Source organism: Buteo buteo, chromosome 2, assembly GCF_964188355.1.
Source record: "Buteo buteo chromosome 2, bButBut1.hap1.1, whole genome shotgun sequence".
In the NCBI taxonomy this organism is placed as follows: domain Eukaryota; kingdom Metazoa; phylum Chordata; class Aves; order Accipitriformes; family Accipitridae; genus Buteo; species Buteo buteo.
The window spans coordinates 50405683-50430739 of NC_134172.1; positions in this window are offsets into that span (position 1 = coordinate 50405683).

Sequence of the window (25057 nt, forward strand, 5' to 3'; positions counted from 1 at the left end):
AAAAATACTAGGCTCTTTAATCTAGTACATCGCTTTTAGTAGCAGTCTGAGCAGTGTGAAGACACAGGTCACTGTAGTGAAGACAATAGGAACTTCAGATGATACATCACTGTAGCTTTTACACAATGGCTCTGAATACAAAAAGCAGTAAACAAACACATATATTCTCTTTCTGACTTGTCTATAGGTAACAGAAAGGGTGTCTGAACAATCTTAACTTCGTGAGCACAACTATAGAAATATAGAAGTAAAAATGGGCTGAAACTGCGTTTATTCAGCCATACAACAATGGCAAATTCAATATTAATATATTAATGTATATCTGCATATGTAGTAGATTTGTTCTCCTGGCAGTGGGCAAAACACCTGCAATACTTTTTATCAAGATGTTGAGATTGACTTTTTTTTTTAATTTAAATACATGATCTTTAACTCTAGATGCTAGAAAAAGTTGAAAGCCTGTTCTTTGTCACAAATAAAGTGGTGACTCTTACAACTTAAAGAAATGACAAATTAAGAAAAAATGGAGGAGGTGAAGAAATAAGAAATATGTATCTGTGGTCTTAGCATCCCTTTTTGCTTGTAGTAACACTTATTAGTACAGTGCATTATTAGCATCAAGATTTTGGTTATGTTTGTACAGTACTTAGCACAGTCATCTACATTTCCTTGGGGTCTTCCAAGTTCAGCAGTGTAAAATATGTGCAGAAACCTTTCCTCTGCTTTTAGAGGGTATTAATAAGTTTGTATATTCAAGTACTCAGATGGTAGGAAGTGCCATTCTGTAAGGCTGTCAGCATGAACTTAGGTCATTCCCTTATATATCTACATTGATAAAGACTTCTTAAACACACAGTCACATGCTTCTCTTTTTCTGCATAATCTTTGCATTATTCAGGCTACCGTATGGATAATATTCCTGGAGTTCTAGTTAATGACTTTTTTTTTTTTTTTTTGGTTCAGAGTTATTTCCTGCATTCAGGCTGCGCTTCAAATATTGAATTGTTAATTTCCTCAAAAGTGGTGTGTGTCTTGTTGTTGTTGTTTGTTGGGTTTTTTTTAATAATTCTTATCAGTGCATTTGCAAATTGTTTCAAGAACTCTTTTCTCACCATACGAGTGAAACAATGGAAGTGTTATCTCTGGGTTGTATCCTGGAAACTGATGTGCAGAGAGATTAAGCTAAATGTATCCATTCATTTTAGGGAAATCTGAGATGCCCAGGACCTGATTTCTTTTCCAAGTACTATGAATTAACTTGATCTATGGAATGCAGGGTAGCTGCAGTCATATGTGACTAGCACTTATGTAATTCAAAAATCAGCATTCAAGTTAGGCATCTAGAAAATGAGTTAAACAGAACTATCCCTGACAAGCTACATATAAAAGGCTCACCTGATATTCCAAAGCCTATAATTTGAGTGGCTTTTCATGGGTATGGCAAAAGGCATATCCTTGGAGCTGTAGCAAGAAACATTACTAAACTTCTTTCTTGTCAAACAGGACATAAACAATTTCTTTCTGCTCGCCCCTAAACATTGCATTCTTGGAAATAGCCAAAACCTTTTTATTGAAATGAACAATAATATATAATTCAGCCCACAAAAGAAAATAGTAAACAATTCAAGCAATTGTAATTTGTCAGTCAGAAGCAAAGAAAAACAGGATTGTGCCAGAGGCTGCAATGAACATATGTTAATAGAAGGGGATCTGATTGCAATGCCTGCCATAATAGACTAATCTCAGAAGTTGTCTATCTCAATAGCAGTAATGAGAGTAAAAAGATCAGTAGATTATACTGCAAATATGGAGATAGAAGGGATGCTACACCTCTCTCTCTTTCCCTATGTTCAGACAGGAAGGAGTAGATTGACCACTCAGCCAGCTGCTGCATTTTTGTGTAGGCCTGCAAAACTTCTCTGCCAGCTGATAATTGATCGGCTCAGAGGGATTATAGTATTATGCACAGGGCCATTTGGGGATGGCAGGTCAGCGAGTGGATTCCTTGAAGGCTACCACAACTAAAAGTTTGCTTCAGGTCTGGGAAGTTTGCTAGGAGAAAAATAACGTGGAAAAATACCACATTTATTTGCTCCCTGTCACTTTCATATCACATAGTCTCTATTCCTAAATATAATTGCATTGAGCTGTGAGGTTTGGCAAATAGAAAGAAACAAAATGCCAGACTCCAAAGAAAGCTGGATTCTTTCCTCTTCATATCTCACCTGGCATGGCAGGAGTTCCACAGGCTGACTTGCACCAGTGGTTGTACAGAGTCTGTGCTTCAGAGGATGCACAAGTGCATGCCATTGAAACGTGGGAAGAAAATCCAGCTGTGGGCAGGAAGATTCAAATCTGTCTTATCCTCCTTTTCCTGCTTAGAAGTTTGGGGAGGCAAAAGCAACTCAGGCTTGCCTCCTCCACCTGCAGACCCAAAGCTCACCTGTGAAGTGGACCTGATGCTGTTTTAATTCTTGGGTTTAAGTCATTTAATTGACTATGATAGGAAACTGGAAGGGGGAAGGGAGGTATTCCTGTTGCCTAGACTCTTGTTCCAGTGAGGGAGCTGAGCTGATTAACTTGCCGGTTTCCCCCCTCGCACCCCTCGGCAGACATTCAGACAGCAAGGGCAGAGTTTTGCCTGCTTCGGCAATGTTCTCCATGTCTCTGCGTCTAGTTACAAACTTAGCTGAAAACCTACTGTCAGAAGTGGTTTACCATGGAACACTGGACTTCTAATGGGAAGGCAGTTTTGGAAGAAAAGACACATTTTTCTACGGACAAGCTAGCCTTTTGGCGGAAAAAGTTGAATTCTAAAAGGCTAGGATTTGAGAACAGTGGCATCTTTAGAAAAGGCTGTCTAGCAACAAGCTAATCTATGCTCCTAATCCAAAGGGGAAAAAAAAGTGTAATTAAAAAGTCATTTGAAGAAAATACACAGTTTTGGCTTGCTGAAGAGAGAGATCTAAGAATCAAAATTTTTCATTTAGAGGAGTTAGCTTGAAGCTAGAATTGCTCTTGTAGAAAGTCTTTAACAATATGAAAAACTTCAAGCATGTAATGTCAAGGTTTTAATTATCTCTTAGAAATTAAGCTAAATTTACCAGGCAAATGAATAAAAAAGGAAGCAAGTCCCACAAAAAAAAAGAATCCTTGGGGTCTTTTTTTTTGCCTTCTTTTAATTCAGTGTGAACTCTTATGTTATCATGACTTTGCCATTGTTTAGGAATTGTAAAAGGATTTTCCTAGAGGTTTCACAAATTATGGTAATGCCATGGTATTGTCAGAATTCTTGAAGTTGCTTAAATTCCTCAGCTCCCTAATTTTTTTTAAACGTGTATTTATTGTAACAGGAGGCACAAGAACAGCGTCCTGTTCAAAGTATTCAAGAAAGGCAGAACGCTAGTCCTCTTTGCTACAGGTAGCTCATATAAGTAGCACCGTGGTGTTATACAGTGACAACCCAAAATAACACAGCTGAAAGCTGTGTTACTGCATGATCTGTTATGTGGCATATATTCTACAGTATATAGTTACTGAGGCAGTCCCTTCAGACTCAGTGTTACCATCTACAGTTTGGTTTTGTGGTGCTAGATATCAGTTTGCTAGTGCCTTTCAGAAAGTGGAGAAGCTATTTGATGTTGTTTAAATCCAGTGGGTCATCCTTGGATATTTCTAGGCTTACACTCCCTGGAGGCTGTGGTGTCTGCCTGGAGTTTCTCAACAGCAGCTAACATACTCTGACTCCAAAGCAGACCAGTATTACTTTTACCTCCTCCAAAGAGGGCTGGAGCTTAGCTTCTGTAAAGACGTGATATTATTCCAGAGTTGGAGTATCTTCATATACACACACCCCACAGCCTGGCTCCCCCCATTTTGGCCAGGTTTGAGGTTCAGCTGCATACAAGGGTGTGGGATGTACATCGCAAGTGTGTCTCACCTTGGAATGTCTTAATTTGGAATGGACCCCAAGATAACTTTTTTCTTTAATTTAAATGTGTATTTTCTTCACACAGAGCAAATGCAACAACCTATGATTAATGAGCAGCTTTTCACAAGAATTAATATAATTCTGAAGTTCTAACCATTAAGTATAATCATTAAGGAATGTCTGAATAAATAAACAAATAAAGTTAGATTTATGCTACTTCTGTAACATCTACAATTCTAAATGCCTGACTCTACATGTTTTTAGTGGATTTTGGCAGGTGTAGGGTTACCTGTGGTCATGATACATGGTGATTAAAAAAAAATAAAAAAATAGAAATAAATAAAAAAGAAGTAGGTCATGTGGCCACTATGTCACCTGCATTAAAGGGTCTCAGGAAAGAGGAAAGTATGGCAAGCTTCTGGGGACTTGGTAAAAGCTCTTGTCAACTGTGGCATACAACATAGGAAGTCAAATGTAGGGGGAAACCCCTACATAACTGTAAGCTTTAATTGAAAGCTTTATCACAAAAGTCAAGGCTAAAAATGCATAGTCAACCTTAACTCTGGAAGTTTTCTACCCAGTGCTTGCTTTTACATTAAAGATGTTATTTGTTAGCTATATTCACTTATACTGCTTTTTAATAACACAGTCACAATAGTCAGCTGCTACAGGCCTTATCCTCCTATGTATGCTACCAAATATTTTTATTTACTAATGTAAGCAAACCTAATGAAGCTGGTGGGACAATGATTTATGGTAGTGATCAGCTTGATATTTTTATTCTCCTTGCACATGGGGAGGCACTGCTAGCACAACATTAGCTGCTTGCAAGTTAATCCCTGCCTGCATCCCTTTGCCAAGGGCAAAACAGCCCCTTCTATCCCTAACCCCATCCCAAAAAAAGATTTCTTGTAAAGCGGGCTCATGCTGTGATTCACTTTGTGGTGGGATTGCAGTGTGACTCACGTTTCTCCAGTCCCACTGTGGTCATCTCAGACTGGGGAGTAAGGGAACACATGCGGTTAGAGAAAGGAAGAGGAGCCAAGAGGTCCACCTGCCCGACAGTGGATGAGCTGTGTGAGCTTCTGGAAAATATGTCATCTCCTTGTGTTTCACCAAGCTTGAGGAGAGAGTGAACGCACAGCATTCAAAATCCATATGCTGAAGTTAAGCTGGGATGTTTTGGATAAGAAAGTTGTACAAAAGCGGCAAAATAAAGTTATTTTCCCCTTGGAAACTTTTTTGCACTTGTGATAGAAGGGCTTATTAGACAGGTAAAAACCCAGGTTTATGCTTATAGGGTGTTCTTCTAACAGTAGATGCTTGTAATCTGTGACTGATGTTTTGTGCGTAAAAATTCATTGTTAAGGAGACTCCAGAAGATGTCACTGGCAAAAGGACACGGATTTGCAAAGGTACTTAGGGTTGTTGCCTGCTCATTTCAGGATGGATCTGATTCACCATAAGCATAAGAAGAGCTGGTAAAAAGGGTTCAGGTTTCCTCGGTACTCTCATAAATGAAAGATTACTGCGTTGGTGAAGGGCTGTATCAGGACCTAGGAAATAGTTTCTCATGATAGAGATGAGGAAAAAAAAAATCAATTCCTCCTATTCATAAGTTTTCCCTTGAACTTTTGCTGATGCAGTTAAAGTGAGATCCTATATTCAGCAACTCTTAGTTCAGGGTCGGCAAGAAAAAGCACACAGTCTCTTTCACTCATTCCTGGACTGTTTCACTGTTCCATACTTTAAGTCTCTGTAAGAAATTATTTGGTTTCCATTAATACTCTACCATAACTCATAGTTCGAGGTTTTTAAAAATAATTCTTCTGGCCAAGTGCAGATTGCTAACTCTTACGTAATGCTCCACTGACGTAGTAGCAAGATTTTTCCAGCATTGCTGAATGGGTCATTGTTAACATTTTGGAGAGGATTTGCATTTTGTACCGTGACTCTTGAGTATTAGCAATACTACCTCAATATGACATCTTGATATTTTATGAGTTTAACTTATTTTTTGAGATGAACATCTACTCTAGCTGGGTTATAAGTTTCTTCTTCATAATTTTCATTCCATGAATCGCTGAAATGAGCGCCAACTTGGTATGAATGGTCTACCCACCACTTGCTTATAAAGGCATCATTGGCACTGTTTCAGCAGTTATGCTCAAGGGTTTAACTGGAACATTTCGCCACACTCAAAAAAATGTGGCTGCCAGGGGTTTGACACTTGTTAGCTAGTATTTTTGGAAGGTCCTGAGTAACTAAGAACAATCTAGTCTCATTACAGCCTCTAATGATTCTTTGATTTGCCAGCTATGACAATCTGCATGTATTTCTGGACTTTCCAGAGTTTTCTTTATGAAAATTTTACTCTTAAGTCAGGGGGGTTTCAGCCTCTCCTAGGTTCAAGTAAGTTTTATTCTTCCTGTCATAACTGATCTCTCAGTTTACAACATGAACTCTACCTCAGAAGATTTTTGAATAGTTATTCTAATTTCTTTCACTTCTCTTTTGTGGGTATTTTTCCAAATTAAGTGAAAGTCAAATTTCTCACTTTGCTTCAAATCCTATTTTTTGTTTTCATGTAAGGGACTTAATTACCTGCAGACTTGCCCTTTACATTCTAGGAAACCAAATGTAAGATGAGTGAAAGACCACATGAATTGTAATTGTGAAAATCTCAGCAGCCAAAGTCAAGCCAAATTATTATGGTTTTTACTTGCCTGGACAACCATCGTTTGCCTGTGCTGGACTACTTTTCTTTTTTCACTAATTGCCTTCAATTACCTGAGTACCAATTTACTTAAGGCAATTAACACATCTCTAAAAGCTAGTCTGGGTAGATTTATTTCAGGATAAGAATTCTTGTGCTCCAAGTAAGTGAGGTCCAAGAAAAAAAGCTTGAGTGTCTTGGAAATATCTAGCCTAGCTTAAAAATATTTTTTTTAAAAAAAGGAGTTGATCAGCAGTAAGTTAAGACTTGCATGAAGAAAAATAGGTTTAAAAACCCCCAAACCCTCAGCCCCTTTAACGTGTCTCATGCTAGACAAAGGGTTTATAGTTAGAGCAGGGGGGAAAGAAAGCTCAAAATTCATAAAAGTCACTGAATTGTAACTGTAGTTAGATATAAAGACCTGGTTATAGTCAGTATAGCATTGTATAGGCCTACTGGGAGGGCCCATGATTGGTGCATGCAAAGGTCTTTGACATCAGTTCTGTGCTATTGAGACTTATGAAGGGAGATCTGGCTCTTTGCTGGGGCTAGATTCTGTCCTGTGTGGTGTAAGCTCAAGACAACTTGTGAAACAGGCCAAGAGATAAAAATATTTATTTTTTTTTCCTAATACAATTGGCAAGGCAAGATCATTACATACAGGAGGAACAAATTTCATGTTTAAAGAAGCTGGAGAGCTCTACTGCTATTGTGTTATAAAACTTGAAAGGGCTGCTGGGAGTTTGGGAAGCAGAAAGGGACAAGAGGAGAAACAGGCAGAAAATATGGTTAAGAGGTCACAAAGTATGCCCACTTCACTGACTTTTTTTCTGTAGCTTTATGAATTAAAACCTGACTGAGAAAAGTATGTGGGCATCTGTGTGGTTTCAGCTACATAATCTTCCACTGTCAACAGTGGGAGAGAGTAGAAAAAATGAGCAATAAAACCAAGCCCTGAAAGGAGAAGCTGCTGATTATATGGTGACTTATACTAAGTTTATCCTACATTAGCACCCTAAATTGACCATTACCTTGATGGGACAAGAAGGAAGGGCTCAACTGTTTTGGTTTGGGGTCCATTATTACTACTGGATGTCTAATTTCACAAGTGGAAATGCTTTCTGAGGATTTGAAAACCTCATTCATGTGTCAGGGTCAAGAATTTCAGGTGTAAGCCCCTGAGGTTAGTCTCTAAGTCCCTGTCAGTCTAGGTTTTCAAAAGTGCTTGTCAGACTTTGTTCATGAAGCTGGAATTTAGGAGTCTATATTTTCCTGTAGTAACAAGTGTAGATACTCCATGTGCTTTAAAAGCACTGCCTATTCCAAAAGCACTGCCTTGATGCAGTCACATTATCTACCCAGAGAAGAAGGCAGTCTACAGTATCACTGGCATCATCAACCTAAATTTGGGGTGATAATCTGGTACTTCTTGTAACTGCCATGGGTGGGTATCACAGTCACTCTCCAACCACAAGATGCTGTATCTTCTGGCCAGGCCTCACGTGCACCAGCAGAGCAGTGTGGTGAGTCTGCATTGCTCATGTCTGCACTGCACTTGGCACATGGGTTACACGGAGGGCAGCTGCCTCCAGTCTCTTTGCTCCCTTTGTTAACTAACTACTGAATCCAATATAAAAAAATAAACAAACAAGTGTGGGGGGAGAGCTAGCTGAGAGAACTGTGTGAAGCAGCAGCCGTCCAAACTCAGTTCTGGATTTATCGTGTTTTTTCATAGTGACAAGGCTGCAGTTTGTCCATTTAGTTTGCATTCAGGGAAGGATATTCAGTAAAGGACCTTTCCTTCTGTGTTATTGACATCCATGACAATTTAAAGCTGAGCTATGGAACTGAACTTTCCTTTACAAAAGCAGATGAAAAACAGCAAACAGCTTAGTCAGCAAACCACAGTTACTTGTTCCACAAAGAGGAGTCAAGTACAATTCAAGCAAGCTAACCGCAGCCTTGGACACCTGATCATATGAGTCCAGGAAATGTAAAAATCAATGTTCCAAAACAGAAGAATCAAGCTGTGATCAATGGAGCACTGTTCAAACCTTGGCTCATCTATCCCTGAAAATCCTGTCTGAAAAACACTCTTATGCTTTTAAATGGAGAAACTGAAGATGCACTGTAGAAGAGAGGCCCATGGGCAGTTTTCTGTGTCCTTTAGAGGAAATATATCTGCAACTGGTTTGCTTTGGATACCAGTTAACATGAGCTACTGGTTCCATCCATGCTGTCTGTATGTTAGAGGCTTTTTGGACTTGGGCTTCTTTGATGGGATCCTTTGATGGTACCTAAATTTGTGTGATTTTTTTTTTGAGCTATGAGTGTTTTGCTTCATATCATTAAGTCAAGCAATCAGTAGGCAGGTTTGTCAGAAAGATGTCACAACACTTTCATTAAGCTCAGTCTGAGGCAGTTCAGACTTCATGAATATCTGTTTCTGTCTGGGTCAATTCTGATGCTTAATCCTGGCTTTAGCAAAGTAGATCTTGTGCCAGGTCCCTTGTACCCATTATTGTAATGATAGAGGTAGCTTTTCTTTTTCTTTGAGATGTCAGTGAAAACCCTGCTCTGAGTCTACAGCATAAAAAGGAAGTCAAAGCTTTATTAAAGCTGGTCCCCCCCCACCCCCCCGCCATCTTTTCCCCCTTATGGGAAAGAAGCATCCTTCTGCTGCTTGATTGACGTTGCTGTTCTGGAGGGCAGCCCACACTGCTTGAACATGATCCTCGCAGTGCGGGGATGCACGCTAGATTTCTTCCCAGTTATGCAACGTACTGGTTATGTGCCAAAGCAGAATAATCATCATTCACAGGGCCACAGAGAACACCAGAAGTGTGAGGGCTAACCTGGGGGCAACAGGGAGGCTAATTCAGGGCAGTCACTAGGTCTCTGTAGAACACCCAGAAGATGCCCAGGCAGGCTAACAGAGACACTGGCTGAGCCCATCCCTTCTTGTTTCCTTCCACGGGGTTTCCTTTTTCTACACCCCCCCTTGAAATGAGTGAAAATGACTTTACAGGTTAGGTGCCAAAGGCCATTTGTTTTGCTTTCTGTCATATCCTCTACAACCTGTTCAGGCTACTGTAAGGCACTGCTGGTAGGGGGTTTTTTTGTTTGTTTCTTTACTTGGGTTACTAATTGACTAATGACTTTTTAGGTATAGACCTTAAGAACTATAAACACATCAGTAAGATGAATAACACATTTTAGGGCTGTAAGCATCGAAGTGCAACCTACAAAAGGATTAAATTCTTTCCCTTCTCATCAGCTGTCTGATGATGGAGCCTGATTGAAAGCCCACAGAAGCCAAAAGAAGTTGTCCTCTCAGAGGTTGGGAATAGTCACTCTGGATCGGGCAGGGCAGTATAGGAGCAGATTCCTCTTGATCTGAAGAACATATAGTGGTGGTCATTCAGAAATCACTTAGATGCATTCTCTTTAGAAATCACTTATACCCATTAGTCCTACGATAGATCTGAGCTTTCTGCTGTAGCCAGAGGAAGAATGGGGCTGGAAAGTAGCTGCAAACAGCCAGCCCCATCATGGAAAAACTCCCTGCTGGCACAAGCATGTTGGCTCCCAGCTCTGCACATTTTGCCTCCCTTTCCTAACCCTTGTTACCAGGGGTGTATGGGGGTCTATGGTAGAGGTCAAAGGGCAGGGAATGGCCAAGAGCTGCTTCACCCATTCGAAATCAGGGTGTAATTTAGAGCTGTCTGGCAATAGCTAGGCAGGTGCTGACTCCCATCACAAGTGAATTACAATTACGTTCCTGCTGCTCCCTTCCCTTCTCTGCATGGGTCTGCATGCTTGGGTATTTTTTTTCTTTCTTAACAGTTTTTATCCTAGCCCAGGATCCACTGGCTTCAAGGCAGTTGTGCTGATGATTGGAGCAAGGGTAAAAGAGGTGAAAATCAGGCCTTGGTGGCTCTGTTTGTCGTGTTGTGGATTGTATAAGGTGAAGTCTCCTAGTCCTTGCAGTGACCTGGGAGCACCTTCCTGATGAAAAGGACTTACAAAAATCATTCTGTAGGCAAAAGAGCAGACTGCTCTTGAGAAATTCAGCAGCTCCCAAGTTTCTTATTAATTATGTCACTGTTTGGAAAAGTGGTCTATAATAATAATTACAAGGAAAAAGGCATCCCTAAAATTAGATGAGCAAGACATTTTTTCCTTTCCATGTATGTAACATAGTAAGACAGATAAAAGAATACTTATGAGAAATCCAGAAAAGCCCAAGAGAAACTAGCCTTTTGAACAAAGGCTTAAATTAAATTCTTAAAAGAATTTTTGTAGCTGGAGAAAACATCATGTTTGATTATTACAGGTGAGATTTTGTGTGGTCTTTTTTCTTCTCCTGAAAAAGGAGGAGGAGGAGGAAGGCTATAGTGTTTTTAATATCCAAATGAAAGGAGTAAATTGAATGTATATGTCATAATGTCAACCTTCTTATGCCCTAGATCATGTCACTGATACCACCATTAAGCCTCTCATCTGGTGATTTTATGTTGGAAGGTGTCAAATGTCTGCATTATTTTGTTGTTAAATGACATGGGATAAAGAAGACTGACATAAGTCACCAGATTTCTTGGAGACACATTTCTACTGATATTTTTTGATCACAAAATGAATTGTGCTGTGTGTTCTCTAACTTTCGGACAAAAAGCTAGGATCCTTCTTTTAAACACAAAAAAAGGAATTCCATTTTAATTACAACCTTGCAACCAACAGTGTCATGATGAGTAAGGCCCCAGGGTGCTTCTCTATGAAACCAAGGTTAAAAATAGTTACTCACCTCCTTTCCAGTATTTATTTAGGTTAGCTATGTAGACCTGTGACAGTATGAAGACTGAGTTTTCTTGACCTTGATATGAAAGACAAGCATGGATTTACCCAGGGGAAACTCAGAATTGTTTCCTCTGCAATCTCCTGCCTACTAGGTCATTGGCAAGTTGTGTCATCTTAGCTGCTGTTTGATACCGTGGTTTGCTCTAGCTCCCCTAGCACCATGTAACAACTTCTCACTGTGGCTGTGCCCCCATCCACACTGTGGCTTACATCCTGCCCCTGAAAAAAGATTAGCATTGTCAGCTCCTTCGGCCTTCTTTGTATGAAAGTGTCTCAGCAAATTTATGCTGTCAGGCTGGTCACTTTCTTGCTGTGAGGCATGCTCTTGTAAGCGCAGGACAACATAATGCAATTGTAGAAGCAAAAATATCTTACTTTTTTTTAGTACTTGGTTATTGTTCTTTTAGAAATCAGAGAAGTATTTTGATTATTGTCATTCCATATCCTACATGTCATGTCCCAACACTGAGGAATGAGAAAGCTTTTATTTCCTACTGATCTCTCTTGAGAAAATCTCTTCCTTCATCTTCTAGTTTTCCTAATAAGATGGTGTCAAAAATAAGTTATTTTTGGTCTTTGAAGGCTTGGAGATAATAGAAATACACTTTCTGTTTCAGGAACAGAATTCAGTACCTATATACTGATATGCCCTTCTTGTTTATCTGACCTGCCCAAAGATAGATGTTCTGGGCTTTCTCATGCTTTTCTGGGATTTGCCTCATTGTGAAGAAGGATGAGGTTTGCCTAAGACGGCCTGTGGGATCAGGAAAGTTTACATTTTTTTCCCACAAAGTTACCAGAGAGAAATCGAACAGATAGGTGTAAACATTCTAACGTTTGTGAAACTGCGCATTTATTTCCTACAGAATGGGAAATATCAGAGCAACTGTCCCTGATTTCCTGTTGCCTTCATTTGTATTCAACTTTGGTCTGAGGCAAAGAGCTTATTTTTGTTCTCCTGACATTATCCAGCCATGGATGTCCTTATCAACCACCATCAGAGCTGATGACATACATTTCATGGCAATTTGTTGCCACTGAAGGTACATTGCTGTTTCTGCTTTGTTAAGGAGGTAGTGCCTCTTCCACACTTGCTGGTACAGACTGGACAGTAGCTGAAGGGAGAACCCTGCTGTCCATATTCAATACATGGATAAGACCCTGCCTTTTACTCTCATGGTTATTCTAGGGAGTAGAAGGAGGCTGTTACCAGCTGAACTCAGTTGATACCCAGTGGTCTTCTGTACCCTGACAACATGAGGGATTCACTGTGCCTTAACAGTAACCAGTTCCAAAAAAAGAAAATTATACTTGCTGGGTTTGTTTTCAACGTTGTCCAATTGTATTCTTTCTCCTAGAACTTCAGTGGTATTGTTCTACCCGTTGTCTTTTGCCCATCTGACAGCTTTGTGGAGCTGGAAGATAGCACTGTTCAGATTGGAAGGAGCCATCATTTAATTCTTGCATTTCTAGAGGAAAAGAAAAATAGCCCATTCTGGCAGTGAGGTGCAGGGGGTTGGCAGAGCACGAACATATTCAGTCAGTTCCCCAACTCAGCTGGAGGCAACCCCAGTAATCCAAACTTTCTGGGATGCATGAACACCCTCCTTGCTCTGTAGTAACCCTTCATCTTACATTCCTATCTTTTTACCCCATCTGGCTTTCTCTACACAACTCCTGCACGCCTCATTTATTTCTTCTGTGTTGCTCAGTTTTTAAAGTCACGCTTTTTCTTCTTGTTCTTTCCTCCTTACTTGTTCTCGGAGTCCTGTCTGTGGCAATTGGAGCCTGTGCACAGTCCACTCTGTCCTCTCTGCTGAACTGCCTGATGTCTTCTGGTGAGTGAAAGATGAGCTTTGTTTCCTGATCTTTATGCTGATAGATTGATGCCACAGCACAAAACTGAAATGCCATTCCTGTTGTCTCTGTTCTTTGTCCTAAATTTAGGTAGTATATATTTTATTTCTTCACTTTCAAATGGAAAGTAATTTCCTGGTAAAGTGCATGAGGAATTCTTGTTCACACTCCTTGCTCGCTTCATGCAGGGAGTAGAGAAGGTCTCTCATTTTGTTTCTATCCTCAGAACCCAAGTTGTATTGGAAGATTTCACTTATGGTTCAAGTTTCCTCCTTTCTTACTCAGACTGTGATGAATAACTCTATGTATTGTATGGTTTTTGCTTGCTTTAGCTTAGGGAAATGACCTGACTACAGATTTGTGATTGTGGATTTCTTTTTGAACTATAATGGAAAGAAATTGTTGGTTTCTCTTGAACAATAATGAATACTCATCCTTAGTTCTTATTTCATATTCCTTTTATGCACAGCTCAATGATCTCTCACTTCTATCAGGAGGCCCATGGCAATTACAAGTACAAAGAGTTTTCCCTGCCTTGCCGTCTTACTGATTTTTTTCTCCTGCATGTTACAGTTTCTTCTCTGGAAACCCATACCATGTAACAGAAGGTGGAAAGAAGGAATTTTTTCTCATAGAGCTCAAGGATTCATGTCTTCCCCTTCTTGTCACTGTTGCCATTAGCATTTGCAACTGTTATAAAGACTTAAGGAAGGGTGTGGTGGTGGTGGTGGTGGTGGTGTTTTCTTTGTTTCTTAAATGTCTTACTGTGCATAGTGTTTGCTTTGCCACGGACACTGTGATAGTCCAGTTTTGACATTCAAGGGTCAGTCTGAGCTACTGTTTCAGATACATTAGGTACAAGTAGAAAAAACTAGACTAGGTTTGTCTCTGTAACACAGCAGCCAGTGCAAATGTGGGGTGGGGTGCATTTTATTTGGTTTTGGTTTCAGTGGTTTTGGTGTAGAATTTGCATATATGGGGAAAAGAAAATTGGCAGTAAGGCAGAAAATGCCATTGTGGTAGTGTATCTGTATGTAGCTCAGCAGAAACAAGTAGTATCTCATGCAGGTATTATTGTGACACTGGGACAAAACTATTGCAGAATATAATTTGAGTTGTTCTGGGGAGCACAGAAACAGCTGGCAAAGTAGCCAAAGTTCATGTCTTGCATTATGTAAATACCTGCTCTGTTAGACCAAGTCTTTGGAAAATGTTAAATATTATTCCTTGGGAAATCAGACACTGAATTTCAAAGGAAGTGGCTGAAGAATTAAAAAATGCCTTTTGTTACATTCATTGGTGTGTTTATATGAACTACTCAGATGGCAATGGCTGAAACAAATGCCTCTCACTTTCCAAAATCTGCTTGGACTTGGTTATTCTTCTCTTGCTGAGCAAGGAAATAAAGATTATGTTGGAAAAGATAGAGAAAAGCAAATCTCCTTGTTCAATTTTTCCTGAATCTATTGAAAGAAATAGTATTTGCTGACCCAAACATTTCTTCCAGATCTGTAAATCTGGATAGTTACAGGAAAGTGAAGGAGTAGAGTTATTAAAATATTTTTGCTTGGTATATTTTCTGACATGTCAACTTTACATCTGTGATGCTATTCCTTTCTTATGAAGCAGTGTTCATAGGTAGATTTGATGATAACTCCCACTTTCTCAGCCTTCTTGAGGTAAGTTGGTCCTAAGCTACTTCGGCCAACTTCCAGTGTTCACATGTTTTAGGGTCTGGGGGAGAATACCCAGAAGAAATTTAGATCCAGATCAGGTATTTTGCAGGCTAACCTATTTTTTCAGAGACACTTTACGTTATTCCCTGCCCAAATACAAAATTCAGGTAAGTCCTGTTTCGGGTAGCCTTTAACATTTTTTGTTTTATTGCAATAGAAAGCTAACATTTCTATGCCAAGTAGCTACCTAGCTGTGAAACAAAAAACCTTCTGGAGGTGACCATCTGGGGCAGAAGGCCTCCCAGAGGCTACTTTACCCACAGCAGGCCTCCTCTTGATGTATATGTTCAGAGTCATAGAATGATGCAGGTTGAAAGGGCCCTCTGGAGGTCATCTGATTCAACCCTCTTGCTCAAGCAGGGTCACCTAAAGCAAGCTGCCCAGCACTATGTCCAGTCAGGTTTTGAATGTCTCTATAGATGGAGACTCCACCTCCTCCCTGGGAAACCAGGACCAGTGCTCAGTCACCTTCACAGTGAAAAAGTAGTTCCTAATGTTCAGACAGTCTCTCCTGTCTTTCAGTTTGTGCACATTGCCTCTTGTCCTGTCACTGGGCACCACCGCAAAAAATCCTTACTCTGTCTTCTTCTAAGGTACGCTGCTAGTTACTGGCCTCCAGCTAGACTTCATATCACTGAACACCACCCTCTGGGCCTGGATGTTCAGCCAGTTTTCAGTCCAATTTGCTGTCTGCTCATCTGGCCTATATACTTCATCAGCTTCCACATGAGGATCTTACGAGAGACAGTGTCTCCTGAAGTCAGTGTAGACAATATCTACTGCTCTCCCCTCATCTACCAAGCTAGTCAATTCATTGTGGAAGGTTATCAGGTTGGTCAAGTGTGAGTTCCCCTTTGTGAATCCATGCTGACTGCTCCCAATTGCCTTCTTGTCCTCCATCTGCCTGGAAATAGTTTCCAGCATTGTTCCAAGTTCCATGACCTTACCAGGGACTGAGGTAAGGCTGAACAGCCTGTAGTGCTGTGGGTATTCCTTCTTGCCCTTTTAAAAACAGGAGTGATATTTGCTTTCCTCCAGTCATCAGGCACTTGTCCCAGTGGTCATGATTGTTCAAAGATATTCAAGAATGTCCTTGCAATGACATCTGCCAGCTCCCTCAGCACAGGGTGTACCACATTAGGGCCCATGGATTTATGTATGTCCAATTTGCTTAAATATTCTCTGACCTGAGCCTTATCCACCAAGGGTACATCTTCTGTGCTCCGGACTTTCCCCCTGGTCTCTGGGGCCCAGGATCCCTGACTGTAAAGCCTTTGGTGAAGACTGAGGCAAAGAAGGGATTCAGTACCACAACTTTTTCCAAGTCCTGTGTCACCATGGTCCCTGTCCCATTCAGCAGCAGGCCCACATTTTCCCTAGTCTTTCCTTTGCTACTTGTAGACTTGTAGAAGCCCTTCTTGTTGCTTTTGACATCCCTTGTCCAATTCCACTTCAGGTGGGCTTTGGCTTTCCTAACACCATCTCTGCGTGCTTGGACACGGTCTCTATATCCTCCCAGGCTGTTTGTCCCTAGTTCCACTTCTTGTATACTTCCTTTTTATGCCTAAGCTTTGCCAAGAACATCTTGTTCATCCATGCGGCCTCCTGGCATTTCTGTCAGGCTTGCTGCTCATTGGGATGGACTGCTTTTGAGCTTGTAGGAGGTGACCCTTGAATATCAATAAGCTTTCTTGGACCCATTTTCACTCCAGGGCCTTATCCCAGGGGATTCTTTCAAGCAGATCACTGAAGAAGCCGAAGTCTACTCTCCCACTACTTAATCACTAAGCCAGGGTATATGCAAGTTGTTGGTTTCAGGGCTGGCTCTCATTTTGGCTGTGCCAGGCTAATCCAGCCTGCCTTGAAGCAAGGATTTAGGACTCCTACATGCTGCTCCACCTTTCTGCCTTGAAATGAAGGGCCTGATCCAGCAAGATGTTGTCACCCCTGCTGACTCTTCTGATGCTGCTCAGGACACACAAGGACATGGGGTCGTACAGGGACCCTGGGTAGAATAGATCCATGCCTCCGTGAATTAACCAGTTGTGTGGGCTGACCTGTATGTGCTCCATGAAGGAAAGGAGAAGAAAGGGGAAAGAGGAAACGAACAGTAGAGTAGTGGTGTAAGTAATCCCTTACACAGGTATTAGCAATCCCAATGTGAAATGAAATACAACTGATACCTTAAAGTTGGGGGTCTCCCCACCCCCCCTCCTTTTGATTGACTTGACTACTCATGTTCATTTAGAAATATAACCTTTTTTCTTTTCTGAATCACCCTGCTGTAAGTTTTTCATTGTCATAAGGCTGTCTGGACCTTGCTCACAAATTAGAATAAAATCTTTTTTCTTTTCATTTTTTCCAAGTCTCTTCTGAACTAGAAGTAGTGAAAGTCATCTTATGTGGTCTGTTTTCCTGGCACTTTAACAGAAGGACAGAAATAGCAGAAATCTGAGAACAAGAATCTTTTCATAAGTACTTGTTCATATAGAGAGATCCTTATATAGTTTGTCTGTTAGAAAATACAGTGAGCAAAGCTACCAGGAACCCTGCTAACCTTACTCTTTCACTTTCTAGTAACTATTCTCAATGACAGGATTCAGATTTTAGATCTAAAAGTGAAGATTAGCTCAAAGATTGCTAACTTTAGAATAAAGAGTACTATTTTAGCAATTTCAGAGAAAACTCTGACTTCTGTCTTCATTTTAGACTCAAAAGATTTAGTTAATCTGAATAATATTCCTATTCTCATCCAAACTTTTGGGGGCTTACCTGAGTCTAACATCTGTTCCTTCAAAGTTCATCATTCATAGCAGAGCTGGGATGTAATGTCTCTTTTTACTGGAAATCTCTACAATATTATCAACAGCATAAGGTTATGATTAAGAAAATCAATTCAGTATTAAATCTGGATTTCTTGGCTTTAGTGGCTTAAGACACACACAAAAATTCTGTCTGATTCAGAAAGAAAATTTTCATTGGTCTAAATTAAATGACCCAAAGAACTGATTTTCAGAGAAAAGTACAGGGCTTTATTAGTGTCAGACCTTCCAGTTCTTTGAAAATGTGGGTGCAAACTTTATTTCAATTTGACACTGTACATGAAGCTGGATTCAAGTACTTTCTACAGTACATTCAAAGCCATAGGTTACTGATGAAATGAACTGTAACTGATTTTCTGGGATAGGTGCTGAACTTCCTACTCCATAGAGTAGGAACTATTCTGGAAAGCTCTGTTAATAATTCTTAATAACAGAGAGGTTGGAAGTGATGAATTCAGACCTCTTCCAAGACAGCACCAAATCGGTGAGCAAGTACAGCCGAAGTTTTGTCCTTTGGCCTACTGTCCTTTAACAACCTATGAGAGCGGACACTGTCTAACTCAATTATTTGTGACCTGGGACTGATTTAATTCAATTCTACAATGGCAGAGAACCAAGTGTTAGAGACCAGCGAACCATTATTCCCACTGAAAAAATACCCTTGTGTGGTATTATTATTTGAGGAGGGACAGCGCCTGATTTTGTGCTGTGTAGCAAAGAGTCTAGCAAAGAGTCTGGCATGAATTTGGTCTGGATTCATTCAATCAATGATGTTGGCAAACTACAGAAGTTGTTGCTATTTGAGTCTTATGAAGTGAAATGTAAAGGGCAGTTAGTTTCATGTACAGGATTCAAAATCTGTTTTGCTCTCTTTTAAGGATCCACATGCATTGTTTCAGGGAAAGAGGTTGTCTTCCTGAGATTGGCGCATATATATATATATATGTAATGTATTGATTGTGGAAAAACACTAACAGCTGTAAAAATTGAATGGATTTTAAGCACCATATGATCTAGCTGTGGGAGAAATTTTCTACCAAATGTGAATGGAATTGAATTAGGAAAAAATAACACTGTAACATGTTAACCATAATAAGCTTGCCATTGATTATTACAGCATGTTTCATTTTTAATAGGAAGTGGCAAGGGAGAAGTGAAACAAACCAGTAGGAACACATCTAAGCCATTAAATGTTTTTTCAGCCTGTCAAATTCATGCAAAATGGTGGATGATCAAAAATCAGGTGGGTTTGCATCATTAAATTCAAAATTATAGTCATACCAATGCAAATTTTTATCATCCACTTAACAAATGAAAATAAGTGGAAGGTTTTCCGTCTTTTTAAAGTGTTTGTACTTCCCTGGGTTTTGTGCATTTTGGTGAAAGAGTTTGAACTGCTTCTTGATGCTACTTGTTTGAGTTGAAAACTGATGCAGACTTAAATAGCAGAGGCTGCTAGTCTTGGAGGCTCCTTCAGCTAAGGAAAAAGTGAAAGGTATGTGTGATACATGGCAGGCCTCCCTGGGGGCACATTGTTTTGCACAAGGCTCCCAGTTCTACAGTTTAAGAAACTGAACACAATCCTAGATCTGTCCATTCAGAAAAGTGTTTTAAGCATGTATTAAATTGTCATTGACTTTGTATATGGAACTGGATGTTTTGCCAAGTAGAAGCAGACTGTTTGAAGCAGAGCTAAGGATTTGATTCTGCATTCATTGAAATCATCACTAGTTCTCCTTCTGAACTGATTAATGCAGAAGCTAGTTCTGATATATGCATTAACAAGGGCATAAGTGCATTTATAATCTTTATCTAAGGAAAGAAAAAAAACCAGAAAAATGTCTTCTGGGCTTTTTTCATGCTACTTCTGCAAAGTGCTTCTCTAAGATGTTATCCTTTTTATAAGTGAGCTTAAACCAGTGGTTTACCCTCAACATATGAACATTGAAGGGCTGATAAATGTGAGTTTCGTAATTAGTTGCTTTGCACTTTCTCTTTGTGCAATGTTTCAAGAACTTTCTGAACTATCAAATGGCTTGTGCTTTGGCTGAATAAGACCACCCACTACTGTGATATGGTAGCTGCAAAGAGAATTTAGTGGAATTTGTTGCACACTAGTGAAAAGTAAATCAAATATTAGTGACAGCCTCTTAAGAGACAATGCATTTAATTTGTCAAACATTTTCACCATTACAAGTAAATAATAACAACAACAACAACAACTTCAAAAATCTTAGATTCTTGAGTAACCCAATCCCACTGCATTGGGCAGTGTGAGAGTTAGTGATTGTGTGGTTTGACCCTCATATGGTACATCAATCATGGCAATGTTCTTTCCCTTTGCGTCCAAGTAAAACCACTACTTCCCACGCAACATGTCATTACCATCACAATAGGATCTGCTTGGTAATAGCATTTGGAAGGGATCCTTCGCTTTAAAGCGCTGTTTGAAATCAAAGCTCCCTTCCTGTTGCAACTTAGCTTTAAAACAGACTTCTAGTGATCCTGGCAAATACAATGCTCTTTTTCTTTACCCTCCTCAGTTCTGATTCCATTCATTGCCTTTTGGCTACTTCTTCTTCTTTTTCTTTTTTTTTTTTTTTTTTTAATGGAAAAGCAGAAAAGAGGTTTTCCAGATCTTGAAAAAATATTAAATTCTAAATTTCAGCGGGGAAAAAAGAAGAATTTTCCAACTGACATTTGCCTGTCTGATTTTGAAACCTCCATAGTATGTCCTTTAATTGGAACCATCCAACAAACTGCAACAATCTCCAACCTTTGTTCAAATGACTAACTTAAAAAAGAATTAAACCATAAAATGCTACTTTATAAAAGTAGCATTATAAAGATTTGACAGAAGTAAGCTGAAAAAGGGAAAAGTTCAGAAAACACATTAACTCCACCTATTGTGGTAAATAGTAGCAAATGTTGTTCACTTAGTTTTCACTGTTTGCCAACAAATTGGGCAAGGATTTAATTTCTTTCCCTTAATTTTAAATACTGAGTCATTAATTGCTAAGATTGGTACCCTCTCACATATTCAAAGGCTAACGTTGCAAAAGAAGATGGATTACTCTTATGTTTTGATCTTTTAGTATACATTGCTGCTGATTTTTGGCTATTACCTAACCAGGAGTATTAGAAGTGCACTCAGCACTATGTTATGTGGGAGGTCCACATAACATAATGGAAATAGTTATCTTTCTTAATTAAAAGGGATAAATATTTCCTTCCTTTCTCATGTGACAGCTGTTCTCCTAAGAAGGATAAAATCCCCATTGGGCTTTTGGGACAACCTAGCTGGAGGGAATCATTTGTCTATTAGGAGGGAGAGGGTCTGCCTGAGGACATGCAAGTTGTGTCATGATTTAAAGCTGTGTCAGCCTGATTCCCAGCTGGAGTGGATGCTGCAGGTCAGGGCCCCCTTCTGAGAATACCCAACTGCTGTGCATTCACATAAAGCTTCCTCACCAAATGATCTGCTGGAGCAGAGGAGAGAGAGATGGCTTAGGATGGTAGAAGCCACTGTTAATTTTCACAGCTATGTATTAGAACTGAATAATCAGCTTATAAATGGAATGTGAATTGGTCTGGTCACCTGTCACTGGCCTGTCTTCTCCACTTAGTGGTTACTGAATTTTAATGCTGATATATTTTTTTTTTCCTTGGAGTCCTTCACAGTGTTACCCAGGTTAGTGGGTGCTACAGTAGACTAATTAGGGTTGGTGAAAGCAACTTCTATACCTACGTCCATAATGGAAAAAGATGTGTGCCATGACAAGATGTACATGCAGACTAAAAAGGATTGGAACACAAAAGCCATATCAGGTTGTGTTTATAGCTATAGTTAGTGCTTTTTGCTACTTCTCTCCTTCCATAAGTATGTATTCATGGGCCTGTCTCCATGATGGGGTACTTTTTTTTTTTTTTCTTTTCAAATTTTTTTTTTTTTTTTTTTTTGGGGGGGGGGTCAGGTCTTTCTGGACAGTAGAACATGTGTCTGCATGTGACGCAAATAAGGACTGAAGAAAAGGCAACAGCACTGTCTTTAGAACTGCTTTTTGTCATTCCTGACAGCTATGCTGATTTTGTTTAGTCCTAGGCTGGTGCTTTCTATAAGCAAACAATCCTGAATGGAACATTACTGCATCCTCGTATTTGTCAAAGGATGATTTTCTATAATTTCTAATAAAGAAGAATGCTATATATTTCATGATTAGTATCCAAAATCACTTGGACCCTTTGAGATAATTATTTCCTCTAACAAAAAAAATTAAAAGGGAGCTTACTTAGGAATATGAGTGTCTTTTCTATGCTAGAAAACCTTTCTATGACTACAAGCATGAAGCCCAAGAATGGGAGAGCGCTTCCTGGGTCTCCCTAAGACCATCATACGCTATGGCCTGGTGGGCTTCTATGGTCCCATATGACCTTATGTGTCTAGTAGTAGGAGTTCTGCGTCAGCCTCTGCTGGATAGGCAAGGAAAGCTGATCAGGTCTAAAGAAACTTAATTCATACACATGCTCTTTTTTGGGGTGTTTCTATTAAATCAGTTCAGTTTTAATTGTCATAAATGTAGTTATGCCCTTCTGGCAAAATGCGTGGGCAGCCCACCTGTCCCTAATGGATTGGGATCAGTCAAGCTATTCATTATGGCCTACAGCCTGAAGCAAAGGTACCTGAGAGACATTTCTGGAAGAAAGAGAAAGGCTGTGTTTAGGAAGTCTCTGTTGTTGCCAGGTCAGCATACAGAAGCAGTATGTCATTATAACCTCTCAGAAAGGGCTGACAGCACTGTGGATGGGGAAGTGTAAACTTGCAGTCTTCAAACTTGTGGAATGAGTGAGCCAAGAAGCACAGTAAGTGGGAGAAGCAGGCAGCAATGCGGTGGAGCAATTAATGAATCCAACTGGTAGGAACGATCAGGGCCAGCACTGTTGCTGGCAGCAGGTTAATGGGCAGCCTGGCTAGTTAGTGCTGATGGAGAGTGCACTTAACAGAGTGACTCTTGGTACTGTCTGACAGAAAACATGGTGTAAACCCATCGTGGTGGAGGGCTTGGCCCTCAGGAGTGCTGGTCTAAGGGATTATCTCTAAAGAGCTTCAGGAGCAAAGCACTCTGTAAAGCTGTGAGAGGGCATAGCACCCGGGAAAAGAGGATGTGCTGTTAGGAGCATCAGATGAATCTCCCTATTCATTAGACTCTTGGATATGAAATGGTGAGTGCTGCAGCTGGACAAGGAGCTATTTCAGCAGTTTTAATACAGAGGCTATTGCTGGCATGTTCTGGGGAAAAGATAGTATTGCCTATGGGATTGTTTACATTTTCCTAATCCATTTCCAAAATGTTTTTCTCCTCTTCCAGTACACTTCTCTTTATTTAAACCCATTTGTTTGACTTACTGCTTATAAGTGGGGAAGTATGGCTCATTGAGTACCTTAGCAATGTAATCTGATTGCCAGACTGCTGGATAATGGCTTGAGTGTTTTATTTTGAACCTTTCAAAACTCTGTCGCTATTGCCACAACCCTGCTGCTTGCTAATCAGTGTCTGGCAGAAAGGTTAGGTTTGTGAAAAGACAGGTCAACAGTGTAGGGTGAGTTGGGTAGTTTGTACCTCTTGCTGTTTTTCATGCAAGTTGCCTTGCATGGACAGATAGGCAGTGAAAAACTAACTGACCCAAAAAGGGGTGAGTAGGGAGGTGATAGTCTGCTAACAGTGCTAAGTTAATTGGGGTATTCAGGGCAAGGCTGACTGACGAATTGCAGAAGGATCCAACAAGACTGAATGACTGGTCAATAAAATGGTAGATTAAATTCAATGTGGACAGAAATAAAGTGATACACAGAGCAGAGAAAAAATAATCTGATCTTTACCTCAACTTAAGGATGCTGTTAAAGGAAGGACACTGGGCTAGTCAGAACTTTGGTCTAACCCGATAAGTCTTCTCTTGGACATCTTTTTTTTCTTTTCCTGGCGATAGTAGCTCTACAAAGGCTGTCCCTTTATAGTCTGTAAACCATGGGAATTCACAGCAATTTAAAAAAAAAAGAAGAAAAAAAAAAGAAAAATAAGTGTCTGCTCCTGGGTCTTGCAGGCTTCAGTACAACTTCACAGAGAAAAACTCATGCAAATCAATCTCTCCTTGCAGAACTTACTCTTGGTCTCTTCTGTGAGAGTGTCTTTGCAGGAGAGGGAAAGTGGGGCCAGGGTGGCTTTTCCATGTCATGTGTCTCAGCATCTGTCTCTAGGAATTTACACAATTCTTCTTTTTCCTCCTTTCAGAGGAGAAGAGAGAGACATTGGTGTTTAAACCACAGTGAAACCCTGTGGGATACAGGCTACTTAGTTGTCTTCAGGTCTTTGTTTGAAAGCAAGAGTACTTGTGTACAACTGAGGTAGGGATAGAGTCATGTCTGTATGACCAGGCAGAGCAAAAGCTAAGAGTCAGTCCAAAAGCCATATGACCCTCTAGGCTTAGGAGGTTTATAAGCTGACAGTCAGGTACACTAGCTAACCCAGAAAGTACCATTTACACTGGCTTGTCTGGCCTGCTCAAAAAGAAGGCAGTCCGTGCTTCTCTGTGCTTATATTTTAGGACTCTCAGTTTAGTCTGGGTTAGAAAATTTGGGCTAGATTCTGCACTCTTAAAAAGAGCACTCCAAGCATTTCAAATGTTCAACCTTCAGTGCCATTTCCTTTCTCTAGGGAATGTTTTTTTCCTAGATACAAAGCTTAGCACAAGCATCAATGTGGCAGACCACTAAGGTTAAGATCATATCTTTTATCTTTTAAAAAAAAAAATTTATAGCATTCTTAATAGCAGCAATTAATTCTACAGAATAGAATGCTTTATGATTTATTTCAGTCGGGAGGTGCAACACAACTTAATACATGACAGAATTTTCCAGCCACTGTAGTTGGCTGCAATGCCTTATAACCATTAGTGGGATATGGTAATTTGCTTCACAGTTCTCTTAAATAGTTATGATTTTTTTAAGTTCACCTGCTGTTTCTTTTTTGACAGGAGTGATGGGAATTTCAGTACGTGGTGAACCAAAATTAATTTAGCATTTAATCTAAAGTAGTAACTGTTCCTTTGTTATGTAAGCTTTCATTGATGGCTTCATAATAGA